This window comes from Eschscholzia californica, unplaced genomic scaffold (assembly GCF_041429995.1).
Source record: "Eschscholzia californica isolate CP2 unplaced genomic scaffold, dmEscCali1.0.p SCAF_5, whole genome shotgun sequence".
Taxonomy (NCBI): domain Eukaryota; kingdom Viridiplantae; phylum Streptophyta; class Magnoliopsida; order Ranunculales; family Papaveraceae; genus Eschscholzia; species Eschscholzia californica.
Window position 1 is genome coordinate 42,151,835 of NW_028238472.1, and position 15,095 is coordinate 42,166,929.

The 15,095-nt window shown below is 35.4% G+C and overlaps 1 long non-coding RNA gene across 1 annotated transcript; it reads right to left on the bottom strand.

The window, feature by feature from the left end:
* Positions 1-242: 242 nt before the first annotated feature.
* LOC147539334 (uncharacterized) lies at positions 243-12,476 on the bottom strand. The gene is made up of 2 exons (XR_015226377.1): positions 12,080-12,476; positions 243-503 (listed from the first exon to the last, which is right to left on the bottom strand). It is a non-coding gene; the product is annotated as an uncharacterized LOC147539334 (long non-coding RNA).
* Positions 12,477-15,095: the final 2,619 nt, after the last annotated feature.

Here is a 15,095-nt window from a genome sequence, read left to right on the forward strand (position 1 = left end):
TCATGATTAAACAAATTTGATTATGGCTTAAGATTTCGGCCTCTCTTTCTAAAATAATTCGGATTAAGGTTTAAGTAATGGGAACAAATTGCAGTAGGAGCATCAACTTACTAGTTGTCTCTGGATTCTAGATCTACATACATGTTTGTTTGTGTCTTTCTTCGCAAGTAATTAATTAGTTAGGTGAATTCTTGTGCGTGTGAAGAGGAAGAAGAAATACGAGATGGAAAAGACAAACGTGATTGCTTAGAACGAAGACAAACATCTCACGGTATTTTATTATTATTAAATAAAATAGAGTTCATACAAGGAAGTTTAGAAATAAAATATTTAAAACGAGATAAAGATGGGAGGCCTAGACGCCAATATCAAACATCGTACGAAACATTACTCAGACTTTTTTTAACTAAATTAGAAACTAAAAAAACTGGACGTTCCGTGCGAAGGAAATAGAGATCATCATGAAGACTACCATGCCCGACCGTCTTCCTCATTAATCGGTCCTGAAAGACACAATGATCAGAGTCAAATAAGATGGTACATTGAAGAGATTTAGAAATTGGAAAGACTGAAATAAGATTAAATAAAAAAGATGGAATATGAAGCACATTTTTAAAAAGAAATTATTTGAAAAATAAATTTATCCTATATGGAGGACACATTAGACAATCTAACATAGAGCTTAGGTGGTGCGATTGAATAATTAGATTAACTAGTGAGAGTCGAACATATATGTTTGGCTGCCCCTGAATCGATAACCCAAAGAGGAAGCGGAGAGGAAGAAAACTTACCCGTAAGGTTGATGTGGGGGTGCCAGTATAAGGAGTGCATGCCGATAGCTTTTGTTGTTCCAAAAGTACCAAAGGTGGCTGATATTAGTCTGTTGTTAGGGATGTCTCTAAGGGGACGGTGGAGTTGTTCGGGCCAATAACCGAAACCGCAAGTTGATCTGCCCGAGGGCGGTTGCGGTTACGTGGGGCGGTTTGAGATGGGTAACCATGTAGTTGGTAGCAAGTGGAGATGTGGTGTCCATGAGTCTTAAAGTGGTCGCAATATATGGTTGGGGACGTTGGAACGTCGCTTCTCCAATCGGTCATAGCGATTGCCATCATTAGACTGTGAACGGACAGCTAGAGTATCATCTTTAGTAGTTGTAGTAGTGGAGTTGATCAAACTCTTTTGGACTTCTTCTTGTTTAACAAGAGAATGAATACAAAGGATGGAAGGAAAAGGTCCATCAACAATATTTGGCTTCCAATGGCCGAAAATCGGTCATGGAGACCTTGAAAAAATTTCATTGCTCTATCTTGATTAGTACGATCAAGCAGAGACCTACCATGTCCACAAATACATGGTTCAGTAATCATGAGAGAATTTAATTCATCCTGAAGAGCCTTGAGATTAGTAAAATACGTAGGTACGTCAAACCTTCCTACTCAAGGGATGAAATAGCTCGTTTGAGTTGAAATACCTTTGGAGCATTAGTTTGGTAGAAACGATCATGAAGATTTTTCCAAACATCAGATGCATCATCATCGTGGAGAATAAAAGACCGCAAAAAGGGATCAACAAAGTTGATAAGCTAACTCGAAACTAAGTCATTACATCGTCCCCATAGATGTAACTCATTAGGATTGGTGGGTTTTGAGATTGACACATCAACAAAACCTAGTTTATCTTTAGCTCGAAGAGCTATGATCATACCTCGAGACCATGAGGAGTAATTATCACCAATGAGAAGAGGCGTGATTAAATAGTGGTGGGGGAATCCGAATGATGAATATCGAATGAACCACTCGTGACAAGTCATAACTAGTTAAAAAATGGCTCTTATACCATGCGAAGAGGGATGAACCTCTTAATAAATAAAGAGAAGAGAGATGATGGAGACCGAGAGAGAAAGCGAGGGCGAGAGAAAAGTCGTGAGACAGAGAGAGAGGGAGAGAGCAAAGTCGTGCGACGTAGAGAGAGAGGGTTGTGAGAAATAATTGATATTAGATTAATTCTCTCTGTTACATTCTTGTAAGTTACATAGATGTCTACTTATAGGATACAAGGTGAATTAGGGTTTCCTAAATGAAGAGATACAGTTGCTAAACTAAAATAGTTGTTGAACAAAAATATACATTAAAGATCTTCATGGACCGGGTCCACTTGGTTGGCCGAGTTGAAGTTGGTCGGTGAGTCCAAATAGTATGTCACACCTTTGTTGTTCTCTTTTATTTGCTAGTTCAATTTGTGAGTGGTCCGAATCCTCTTTAATTTCAGAGGTAAAATTTATTTGGAGCAAACTGATATACTTTCTCTCTTTAGATTCAAGATTTGTACACACATGCGTTTCCCATTGTTTTTCTGAGTAAGTAATTAGTGGAGGAGAATTCTTAAATTTCTTATGTTGTTCTCTAATCTGTAAATTCAATTTGGAATGACGACAAAAACTTTTAGTGTGAAGAAAATTAGGAGGTATAATAATAAAATTGTTTCGGGAGAGAGAGAAAGAGAAAGAGCGATAGATACAGGAATAGAGAGAATGCACTTTGAGATTGCGAGTGGGGAAATGATTTTACCACTTTTTCTTGTGGGAAAATGATTTTACCACTTTTTCTTATGGTAAAATTTTTCTCGCTTTTTTCCTACTTATTTTTCCTAGAAGAAAGTGGTTTTCACACTTTTTGGTCGAACCAAATAACAAAAAATCAATTTTCGTAAGTAAATCGATTTTCCTACTTGATTTTCACATGTAGCAAATGTACCCTTAGTCACACGCTGCGTGAGTGTCTGAATCCTAACTATAAAAACAAGAACATGAACAAAAACCTGAGGAAGAGTTGTCAGCTTGTTCTGCTAACTTGAGTGTCCAAATCCTAATCGCTTTTCCCCAGATTTTAAGTTAGAAAATTTAAATTATATGTGGGGCCCATGGCACATTTCACCAAATATCTGATGATATATACAATGGCCATAGATTTTCGTTTACAAATAATTTTAGGCTAGTTATGTGTAACTTGAAATCTTAAATCGGCCCCTGGTGTATGTTTAGTAGGGGAAAAAACTTTCACGATTCTGATAGGCTGTGGCGAGGGGGCTCAAATACGTGACTATGACATTGTCGTGGTCGGCCGAAACTCGTCCGATAAATACCACTACCTAAATCTAGGGGTAGGAATCGGTCTAGACGAACAGTCCGCGGACAACTATCCATCTGGTTTGGGCGGAATGGACGCAACTCAGATTTGTCCGCTCGTACAATTGTACAAACCAAACGGTATTTTTTTGTGAAAATGCTCGTTCGTGCCTGATTTCTAGTCGGGCGTGTCGGATACCGAATATATATATATATATATAGTAATTTGGCAAAAAAACGATATAAATTACATGTTTCATTAACTTAGTGAACAATAACAACAAAATTAAATAAACTAAATAAAAGGTCAGTAATTTGAAAATCCTTTGATGATGACAAAAACACACTGTATCGATTTTAGAGTTGGGACTTCAGGTTTCTCAAAGTAAAAAGTCTAAGAAACAAATGATTCAACAAGATGATTTAACACTGCGAGCGAGAGAAGCTTCTCAGAGAAAAATTAGAAGGGATTGAAGCATCGTATCTAATTAAGGGCTAGGATTTCCCGGTTGAGAATGAGAATAGACAATAATAGAAGAGGAAGAAAAGGGGATTTGCAGGGTTATATACATCGTACACCGATCTAATCTAACATTGCCCTCTTAACCTAATTAAACATTTAATGGTTGATAATAATTCGAATTTATGAGTGGGAATTCTCGGACGGATAAACAAACACCCTAAATGATGGATTCGAGTTTGTATGTCGTAGAGCCCTAGCCTGTGTCCTTCTGCAAATAATTTCTTGCGAAGGTTTTGACCGACTCAGTCACCGAATGTCCAGAGACCTTCGAGACACGGGCGGACCTGAGCGGTTCTGGGCCGCGGGCCAAAATAGTTACCCTTACCCTAAATAATCATGATCAGGGAGTTGAACTAAACCTACAAGGGTAATTTGGTCGTTTTTGTCAAACAGATAACTTTGAATTTTCAAAGATATGGATAATTGTGGAAATAAAAGAACAAAGGGGGACAATATGGTCATAGAAGTATCATGAGAGCTCATCGTGGGACCATAATCCATTGAGAAAACGTCATCAAAGGAAAGGCTGACAGAAGAATCTCCATTACTATTGCAACCTCTTCTCTTTTCCCTTCTCCAAATCATATAATACTAGCTTTTTTTTTTTTTTTTTTGTTGAAAGAACATATAATACTAGCTAACCACTGGATAAGTGGAGAGAGCTTTATGTATATATTTTCTTCCCCATTTGGAAGAACTAGACGGAAAATCTCTATCTCAAAAAAAAAAAACAATTAGTAGGTGTTAGTTAACAAAATAGAATAAATTTAACGTAAAAAAAATAGAATGGAATTACACCTAAATAAAAAATCCTAATCTTTTTCGTTAGGAAAGGTAATATAGTTTGTATACATTCGATCACAATTAATTAGCGATGAATAGAAAAGACATAGGTAGTATAATAATTTTTTGTTATGACACATTCTTTGTTTATGTGGGACTATTTTCATATCTGTCCCCGCGTATTCTTTACGCATGTTCGTTCTTTCATCAGGTGATCTAGATCACCTACAAACAAAGGACTTAATCGCGTTTAACTCCAATACTATTGTGAACGGCTAACTTTTCAAATCAAATTAGTAATTAAATGAGGGGACATAAATATTACTACTTTTAACACGGAGTATCTTTGGTTTATGTGGAATTATTGTTTGGATTTTTGAGTGAGAGGCCCAAAAAATGGAGGGTAAATAAGCATTACCCCCAGCCCAAAAAAAAAATGAGAATCCAGTCCAAATTGTCAGGACAGCTCAAACTTTTCTGGTTTTTATTTTATTTATCCCTCTTTTACCCCTCCACGGGAAAGTTCTGTGTTTTCTGACAATCTGACGGACGACAGCGAAGCAATTAATTCCCCGTACATGACGTCATGTCAGAGAAACATTCAGATTTTTTGAAAATTAAAAAATGGCGTCATTTTTTGACGAAATTTTTAGCCAATTTTTTTGGATCCCTCCCATTATATTTTGTTTCAACTCCTTCTTTCTTCTTATTTATACATCCAAAAATCTTCTTCATCATTCTTATTTCGTTTTTCACATTTTATCTTCTTCATCTCTTTCAATCTCTAAAAACATAAATTTTCTTTTCTTTCTCTCTCTAAAAGTTTTATGTTCTTATTTTTGGATGTTCATCATTCTTATTTTGTTTCACATTTTATCTTCTTCATCTCCTTCAATCTCTAAAAACATCAATTTTCTGTTCTTTCTCTCTCTAAAAGTTTTATGTTCTCATATTTGGGTGTTCATCATTCTTATTTTGTTTCACATTTTATCTTCTTCATCTCTTTCAATCTCTAAAAACATCAAAGTTTTCTGTCTTTCTCTCTCTAAAAGTTTTATGTTCTTATTTTTCTTCTTCATCACTCTTATTTGTTTCACATTTTATCTTCTTCATCTCTAAAAACATCAAAGTACATAACCAAATGGCCAGTGCACAGAACCATTTCCGGTACAGAAGAAAATTCTCAGTTCAAAAGTGTCCAGTACTGAACCAAATGGCCAGTACATAGAACAATTCCCGGTGCACAAGAAAATTCCCAGCACAAAAATGTCTAGTACATAACCAAATGGCGAGTACACAAAACAATTCCCGGTACACAAGAAAATTCCCACTACAAAAATTTCTAGTACATAACCAAATGGCTTGTACACAGAATAATTCCCGGTACACAAGAAAATTCCCAGTACAAAAATGTGTAGTACATATCCAAAAAATAGCCAGTACACTAAATAATTCCCGGTACACAAAAAAATTTCCTTATACAAATCAATGAAATACTACCAAAAATGAAGAAATTTGTTGAGATTGGAAAGAGATAAGAAATAAATCTGGAAAAAAAGAACGAAATTTGTTGAGATTGGAGAGAGAAATATGTGTGGGAGAAAATAAAAAAAGAAATAAGAAATAAATCTGGAAAAACAAAAAGAAAATTGCAAGTTGGTAAATTTTGTAATGGCAATTCTGTAAATTCGTGGAAAGTACAAGGTTTGATGTCAGGTGCGTAAGACTATTTTTCAAAAAAATTCACATTTCCAGGGAATTTTTCGGTCGCAATTTTGTGAATTTATGGAAAGTACACAGTCTGATGGGAGGCGTGTCAGATTATTTGTCAGAAATTTTCGAGTTTCCCGGAAATTTTTCGATGGTCGTTTCGTAAATTTCAAAAAGAAGAAGGGTGTTTCGGAAATTCCACCCCCAGCCTGACTTGTTGGACCTGCCCCTCATTCTTTATCTGCAGTGGGCCTGATACATATTGTTGGGCTGATTTTGGGCCTTTTGCCCAACCCCCTCTTATTGTTTACACATAATATTTTAGACGTCTTTACTTACTGTGAATTAGTTTGGAAGTGGACTCTAGCAAGTGTCTTGAGTCATATAACAAAATGATATAGTTAAATACTGATGCATCTTTTACTCAAATTTGTTACAACTAAAAGGGATACTAGTAGAGCAAGAAATTCTGAAGAAAGCGAGGCAAAGACCATTCTTCTTAACATTTAATGGACACAAATATATCATAGTGGAAAGTGACAACATAACAATAATCAATCATTTCAAAGACGCAAGAAAAACAATCCAATGGCAATCCAAATCACACATGAGTAGCATAAGAAGATTACTTTCACAGTTCCGCAACATCAAATTCACATACATTCCAAGGAAGAACAATGTGCCGGCAGATAAATTGACAAAATGGACTAGAACCCAGAAATGTAATAGAACTATTTTACTTATTCCTACTTTTCTATCAGATTTCTATTAATAACACTTTGCTTTATTAATCTATAGTATTTACAAAAAAAAATGATATGTTCTAAAGAGTGTCGCAAGTGAAAAGATGTGAAAATAGTCATATACATATATATATATATATATATATATATATATATATATATATATATATATATATATACAAAGGGGATCACGACGAATCAGTGGATAATATTTAAACTTCCGTCATTAACTACCCATTTTAGTTATGTACTTAACTTGATAAAAAATTGTATGTTTCCCCTGATTAAAAAGACTGTCCATCTAGTATCTACCAAAAAAAATAAAAAAAAGTATTTACCAAAAATAAAATGGAGAAGGGAGGGGTTAAAGGCTCCCGGCCAAAGTGATGTACACACCCGGATTGCACAAGGAACATCTCACAATTTGTGCTTTGACTGGATGCCTACAACAGTTTGGCGGGGTGCTCTTAGCCACACCCAATGGAGAACATGATTTAACAAAACAGATAATTTGGACCTTTGTAAATACATTGCCACAACAGGTCAAAGCCACAATTCTAGTGCTTCATACCCCCCTTTACTTTCTCTCTCTATCTAAGAATAGACACACTCTCCCTATCTCTCTCTCTTTCATTTGGGTCAGATATGCTTGGCATTTTGACATCTCTGACAGTTTTTAATTTTCACTCAAATTGGAGTGGTGACAGAGGTATGGCTTCTGTCACTTTTTGTACAAATCAGAGGCAGAATCAGCAGGGAAAAATTAAGCCAATAGATGATATTCGGAAATTCTGTTTTATGTTTTACAATAATATATAATGCATTCCACATATGACATAAATGTCCCCAAATGAATTAAGACCGAGGTATAACTCGTGTCCGCCGATCACGAACAGTTTTATCAAATGCATAATAGGATCTCTTGAAGATGAGTTTGGGATTTAAACACTTTAAGCTAAGTTTGGGAGATGTACTCTTACCTACTGAAGAAGGTTATAAGATAAGTTTGAGAAATATAATCTAAATCTTCTTATATAAGTTTGAAAAGTGTTAGCAATGGAAGAAGAGAGTATGTTCTAAAAAGATACTGTCTTAAAATATTAGCACCTTGTTTCTACATTTTTTTTATCGAAATCATTCGAGCATCCATTGGTCAAATTGTGAGTTTACTTGCAATAAATCATTTCATTCAATTTTTGTTGAGATAAGTTTGATTCATGTTTGATAGTTTATATTTACGGTCGGGTCTATTAACCTTTTTTTTGTTGAAGTAGATGATAATATTAAGTCGGAAGAGTATTATTACAATACATTGTAGATATTATCTTGGGAATGTATTTCGAGAATTTATTGCTATTAGTTCTTCTAGACTATTTTGCTAGTTTGTCGGCTGGAGAGTTTTGAGCTCTCCCAATGTAAGCAAATCTGGTGTTGTGAAAGTTATGTAATAGCTTCTTAATATTTTGCATGTGATTCATCGATTGTCATTGAATAGAGTGCATTGAATTCTACAAGTATTAGATGAGACTGAGATTGTCACTTTCAATAATTATATGCCTGTATTGGTGGTCCACTGCCCAACGAATTCCATTTAGAATTTGTGCTTCACTTTTCTCACTAGTTCGAGCGCGCAACGTTTGAACTTTGGCTTCGATAAATTTTGTCTGATGATCATGAATGATGAGGCTAATCCCAATGCAAGCATTAGTCTCTGCAAAAGAAGCATCAAAATTGATTTTTAGAAAAAGAGAATTATGAGGTTGCCATTTAGATGGATTCTTATGTTTTCTTTTATTTTAATCGCCATTCATCCCAGGGAATCCCATAATTTGTTGTATGACTTGGTTAGGAGAGGTGGTGGTATGTTGAAAGCATTGATCACATCTGGCTTTCCTGATATACCATAGGATGGTAGCAAAGTGTATGTTTTTTGGTGTGCCAAGAGGAGATCCATTCAGAGATAGATGCAGTGTTAGACGATATTATGTTAAAATAAAACCAAATGTTCTTTGCAAAATGACAATGAAGTAACGCATGTTCAGACAATTCGATTTGCTCGCAATTAGGATACTTAAATTGATTTTCTATGTAACTACCAATTCTCTGACGAACAGGATGAGCCCATGTACAACATTTCCAAAGGAAAAGATGAATACAGGGAATGGTATTCATGGACCAAAGGAAAGACCAGTTAGGAGAGGACGTTGGCGGAGGATTATGTGTTAGGCTTAAGTGTTGATACATGGATTTCATTATGAATTTTTCGGATGGAGTTAAGGTCCATTTCATTTGATCAATCCCATTATCAGAAAGCGGAATCGCTTTAATAAGTTACAGCTGGTCCCGACAAAGTTGGCTTTGAGGATCAGGTTCTGCCATTGGTTGTTTTCGATGAGCTGGGAAACTGTCGTAAGGATGGAGCCATTATTATTATGTTGAGGAAGAGTGGTTCCTGGTATCCAGTGATCCGTCCAAATGTTAACATGAGATCCGGTGTGTACTTTCCAAGTAGTTAAGTTCGTGATGAGGTCATAGTATTTCATTATAAATTTCCACATCTAGGAGTGTGCTGGTTTGGCTGGGCCCGGTGTCGCCGAGTTCTTGAAATATTTGGCTTTAAGAAATTTAATCCATATCGAATTGGGTTCTGTTTTAAGCTCCAAACAAGCTTGCTGAGGAGAACGGTGTGTTGTCCAGGTGCGGGTCATGAATGCCTAGACCACCGCACTTCTCGGGAAGACATATTTGCGACCAGACTTTGGTGCATATGCCTTTGGATTTTCTCCACCAAAAGGACTTTTACAAAGTCGCTATGTGGTGGCATATGCCTTTAGGGTGGCAAAACACCGCATCTGGTATTGGGGAACGGCCGAAGCAACAAAGGAGATAACCATTGTGCCAGCTTGAGAGAGGAAGTTGTGATGCCATTTCGAAAGCTTACTCTAGATTTGATCGAGGAGATTCCTGAAGACTTTTTTTTAACCTCGATGAACAATTAGGCGCCTAAGTATTTTTTCGAGGGGAAGCATTCTTGACTTTAAGGTTTCTCATGAGCATACGTTTAAATTTGGGGTGAGAATTTTTAGAGAAAACGATATTGGATTTAGAGTAGTTGGTAATTTTGACTTGATGAGGAGCAAAAAGTCTGAAGAACGTTTTTAAGATGGTGAATATTGTCGAGGGAATTTTTGCCAAAGATGATGCACTCATCAGCGAACAACAGACGAGTAATATTGAGCTCAAGGTTAGCCTTGGGGAAGCCTATAAACTTCTCGCTGGATTGGGTGGAGAGTAGAAGACAACTAAGGCCTTCCATGGCCAAGGTAAACAGAAAAGGGGATAGAGGGTCGCCCTGTCAGATACCCCTGCTGAGATAAGAAGTAGGTCTCGGGTCGTCATTGACCAGGACCGCCATAGCAGACGTAAAATATTTTCAGCGACACATACGATAGTAAAGGTTCGAGGAACGAACAGTAAACTCAACAAACCCTAAAGAAGGACAAAGACCTAGACGATGATATGCAACCTCATTTACACCTCTTGCAACGTGTGATAAGAGTGGCTTAATTATTAATTTTATACAATACTAATCAAGAAGAGTCTACCACTCGATAGTCCTTGAGATTCTAGGCATTTGAATTGAAAATGAAAACTATCCCACTGGTAAAATTTTATGTGAACAATATATAGGTCAATACTCTGAGTGAGAAGGTAACCAAATAGCCAAGATGTACACAAAATGATTGAGAGAAAACCAAGTTGGGTTTTAAAATATTAGGAAATGAATGAATTTGGAGGTTAGGAAATGGGTGTGTCATGAAGTTACTTATGTTGACAAGTGACACAGTTTCTGTTTTATTTTGGGCCCACCTTGTCCTACAAAAGGGGTCCCACTAGGAGTTCCGTTGTTCACTAAAATGCATGCACCACAGTATATCTCACCCAAAATCTTTTTTTTTTTTTTTTTGATGATATCCAAAATCTTAACCATATCATCCTAAATTCAACCATATTGCCGTTTCAACAGAAAAAAAAAAAAAAAAAAACCATGTAGCACCTCATGATGCCGATAGGTATTGAAACATTCATGGATAAAACTAGAATATTAGAACTGTTTATTTGTGACCGTAATTCAACATGGATAAAACGAGGTCTCTGATCAAGAATGTAAAAGCATAGAGAAGTCTAAATATAACTTAGTCTCATCTTTCCAGCAAAATAAAAAATTTCTTTATCAGATTACTAAATTTTTCATGAGTTACGGTACTTTGGAACGCGTTTTGATACCGAATTTTGAAACTCTATGAGTCCTTTTTAAGAGGATCAATTTGGAAGCTCTGGACTGAAAACCAACAAATCTGTGTACCGCTCTTTCTTTATTTCTTAGATACGGTAAAATTTGAAGCTTAATCTCTGTTGTGGGTTTACATCATGTGACCACTCAACCAAAATGGACTTGACACAAGCAGATTTAACATCTTAATTTAGTATATCATTTTGAAAGTCAATCTTAGTTTCTGGGATTGAGATACACAACGTACCTCAATTACTTTTAGTATCACAAAATAGTACAATGTCAAGATATAAAAAAATCTTATTTCATACCCAATTTTACAACAGCTTGTACAAAATAATAAATATGATGCTAAGGAATATGGATGTTAGTCCCCATTTTAGCACTTCTGACCTCATTCTTCAAAATCGACAAATAATAAACCAACTCATGAAGAAAATTTTGAATTTAATAATTTGTAAAGGTGCATGCTCTGAAAATATTTATATAATTTACAAATGTATGAACGGAGAAAGGAAAATGATCTAGTAAGGGGAATCTTAGGTAGATACAAAAGAATTTGTTAACTTCGTCGTTGATTTAAAATTCTCTTCTAAATTTGTCTGAAATTTTCTTTGCTCTATCACTATATTGTAGGTGAAACGGTAAAAGTAAGAATATAGCACTAGTTAAGTATCTTGATTTGTGCGTAGCGAAGTATATCTTTAGAAACACAGAGATTTGATTCACATATAGATGTTATTACCACAAGCAAGTCCTAAACCCTCTATTTTACTGCAATAATGAAAACAAGCAGAAGGAATTTCACAACTTTGGAAGAGATAAGTTTACTCATTTACATCACATCAAATATGATAAATAGTAGTCCTACACAGAGAGAAATGAAGGGGAAAAAAACTGACCTGGTGAGGATAATATGAGAGAAGATTGATGGCCTTAAAAAAAGAAGAGAAAACAAAAACCCACCAATCCTTTCATGACCAGACCTCTGTTATGCTTCAACAAATAACATTTGCCCATGAAACCCTCACCCCTTTCTTACACTTCTCTCTCTATATTACTTTCTCTTCCTAGATTCCATTCACACATGCACAAATAGTGTAAATGTCTTCAACTTTTTATCTCTTTACAAGAAGAGAGGAAATGAGATGGATATGGTGTAAGTAAGAGAAAGATAAAAAAAGCTAATAAAATATATTCTACTGTTTTATTGTATCAGTCACTGAGACCTTTGCAGGTTGGGTGGGTGGGGGTGTTTGTGGCCTGTGGGGGACTACTTTTCTCCTTCTCTCTCTCTCTCTCTCTACAAATTGAAGAGATGGCAGATGGGGTTAATAAGTCATGCATGCATTCTTTCCACTTTCAATTCCTTCCTTCTAATAACTCTCATTAACTTGCATTCATTTTAGGTAACAATGGGGTGTGGGGGACTATAGACTTGGGTTAATGGTGGGTGGTTAACTTTTGAGTGGTCATATGGAACAACAAATTTTTCATACTTCTGCATGATAGGGTTTTTTCAAGAAGAGCATATGTTAAGAGGTCAATTTCATTTTTAATTTAGAGAGTACAAGGAGGGATAATAATTCAATTTTGACTTGTTAAAATTAGAAAATATTAGTTACTACAGGTCCAATGTGAAATGGAAATCCAGATTAGATCTTTATGACACTTTGACAATGAGGGATAATATGCGTCGGTAGCCAGAATTTGAAATGGTGATATAATAAGAGGTTGTTCGAAACAACTTGGAGAAGTTTCAGTAATAATTGCTGAGACTTGGCATTTTACATGGGAGTCGAATTTGCACATCAAATGGGTATTCAAAACTGTATCGTCGGAGGCGATTGCAAACAAATAGTTGACGCAATTAATGGAACGGGCGACACGATTCCTTGGGAAGCTCGATCGATTATACTTGACATTCATCATCGTATTTAATTATGATTTGATTCGATACATTTTCTGTTTTGTTATCGACAATGTAATACCATGGCTCATGACTTGGCACACAATGCATTCATGAATCATGCTACTGAATTTTTTGGGATCGATTTAACAATGTCAATGCGTACTGCTAACTCGCATTGGACTTTATGAATGAAGTAGATCTTCTTATTTCAAAAAAAAAAAATTCTTCTTCTTCTCTCTCCCTCCCTCCCTCTCTTCCTTCTCTATATAGTTTTTCGGTTAGTTCTTAATTCTTATTACAATCATACCGAGTTCTATGCTTTTCATGGTTACATTCACTAAACATGTTTATTCTTTTTTATTTTATCTTTGATTTATCTATGTCATACGATGTAGATCGTGATGTTTTTTTTCTTCTCTACAGGACTATATGAGTACAATACACAATCATACATCATATATCAATTGACATACATATAGCATAAAATTGGGATATGCTCTTGACAACCATAAAATTGTCATTAAAGCAACCATAAACGTAATAAAATTACCTTAAAACTCATTATTTATAGCTCCTTATAACAAATTCAATAAAATAGCCACCAAATTCACAATTGATGAACTAATGCTGATACTTGGGAAAAGTTTAGATAACACAATTTTAAAATTTGACAGAGGGTATATAAGTCAGTCGAAAATAATCCGAAATTTGGGATTATTAAGAATGAGAATGGGTATTGAAGTCATTTGCTTATTAGCCGTTAAATTCTCAAACAGTTCTTTTTCTTTTAGGATATAGTGGGACCGCCTGCAAAATATATATGACATAATTGATGTGACCCATCGTAATCAACGGTTACCTACTTGATCTTTTCCTCTCTGTAGATGCTGACATACATGACACGTGGATGTAGCAGTATCTATCCAATCACAAGAGAGTTTCCACGTGGGATTCAGCTAATGGGAAAATGAGTTGGCCAAGAAAAATCTTCTATCTCTTTTTTACCCACTGTCGAAGTCAATTTATTGGAGAATTAATTTTTGACCGATATTATTATTTATGTTCCAATTATGCCCTTCATTTATTCTTGAAGTTACTTACCGTCCTTATTTATTAGATTTGGACCATTTGGTTACCTAATACGTTTCTCTCTCTAGCCCTCCACCGTCCATCAACACCACCACTGCAGATAAGAGAATGTGAATGGTCACTTTCCGTTATAATGGAATGGTGGTGATTAACCCCATTTGTGCTAACAAACGTAAAATACAACAAAAGCTCGTCATGGGGCCCATGGGTGAGCCTGTTGGCTGACCACATAGCTCGATTTCTTTTCAAACAAATGGAGGTTAGTGCAAATTAAATAGTTACCGCTTTTTGTGAGTAAGATAAGTTACGGTTAATTTGAATTTTAGCTTTGTTACATTAGATTTTAGTTTGATAGTTTTTCATGTGGAATGCAGAAGATTTTAATTTTCAAGGAAAGAAACCATTGTACTTTTGGAAATTTGATGGGTTGATGACAGAAGAAATATCGTGCATTGATATAAGTTTTGGTATGATTGTGAATTTATGATTGGGCTATAGGAGTAGAAACAAGTTGCAACCAGTAGAAAGCAAAGAAGGCCAAATCCCATAGGTGAGATATGACTTAATAATGGACATGGATGACTGCATTCTTGTAAATAGTAGAGTGAGTAGGGTGACCACTAGGGGGGTAGGGATACTTTTTATGTATCAAAATTTCTTTTTCTTTTTTTTTTGATGAAGAAAATCAAAAATATTTATTAAAAATCAAATTAAGAACATGCTAGATGTAGCTATTTTTTGTAAACCTAATTGTTGTAACAGGAAAAGACACAAGAACTATCATCGACAATTCCTCTATCTGGAAAAATAGTTGAAGCTGAAGGATCCGTCAATTCTTGAATAAACTTGTTAATTGCAACTACAAAAGTATATTATAACGCATTGTTTGTTAAGACCAAGAAAAATTAGACGCTCTT